Source organism: Lucilia sericata, unplaced genomic scaffold, assembly GCF_015586225.1.
Source record: "Lucilia sericata isolate MDLA Ls3-8-SP2 unplaced genomic scaffold, ASM1558622v1 Contig000560F_arrow, whole genome shotgun sequence".
Taxonomy (NCBI): Eukaryota; Metazoa; Arthropoda; class Insecta; order Diptera; family Calliphoridae; genus Lucilia; species Lucilia sericata.
The window spans coordinates 122,082-122,917 of NW_023994570.1; the positions used below are offsets into that span (position 1 = coordinate 122,082).

Here is an 836-nt window from a genome sequence, read left to right on the forward strand (position 1 = left end):
AACAATTTCTCTCAGTGCCCTCCTATATTGTACACCTCATGTTGGCACAAACAACTACTTTAAACTGGGGTGAATTTATTTGCTGTTACAAAAATACTTTACAATCAAATACATCAAATACCCAAATAAAACTCACCACCTATTAACGGCAACTAAAATTATCAAAAGTGTTGGCAGACCAATACAAGTCGGCAGAAGAAAACTGATTTTAACTTTGTTACACTCTGTAGGGGATGTAGCTCAGTGGTAGAGCGTTCGCTTTGCATGTGAAAGGCCCCGGGTTCGATCCCCGGCATCTCCAAGTAATTTTTTGTTTTTCTTTTTATAATTTTTATTATAATAGTTTTAAATAATTGAAATTAGTTTTTATATTTATTTTTATTTAATTGAAATTTCTTTAAATTTTTTTTATAAAATTTATTTTTATTACATGACCTTGAGCATTTTTGTGATAATTGCCGCTTGATTCTAAACAAGCAGAGTGGCGCAGTGGAAGCGTGCTGGGCCCATAACCCAGAGGTCCGAGGATCGAAACCTTGCTCTGCTATAAGCAAACCCATAAGTTAAGCAAATGGGAATTTTTTATATTTTTTATTTAAAGAAATTTTGAAGTCAATAAGTTTTTAACCGACAGACCAAAGTAGTATATTTTTCTAAAAATCTCATCTGAAAGTAGAATATATCAAGTATATAGTAGTGATACATTGGAACATTATTTTGATATTGCTCGATATTCAGTTCTAGTTCAGTTCTATATCAGTTCTAGTTTAGTTCAGTTCTAGTTCAGTTCTAGTTCAGTTCTAGTTCAGTTCTAGTTCAGTTCTAGTTCAGTTCTA

The 836-nt window shown here is 32.3% G+C and overlaps 2 non-coding genes across 2 annotated transcripts; both read left to right on the top strand.

Moving 5' to 3' along the window:
* Positions 1-229: 229 nt before the first annotated feature.
* Trnaa-ugc lies at positions 230-301 on the top strand. The gene has a single exon. It is a non-coding gene; the product is annotated as a tRNA-Ala (tRNA).
* A 174-nt stretch (positions 302-475) lies between these two features.
* Trnam-cau lies at positions 476-547 on the top strand. Its single transcript has one exon. It is a non-coding gene; the product is annotated as a tRNA-Met (tRNA).
* The last annotated feature ends 289 nt before the right edge of the window (positions 548-836 follow it).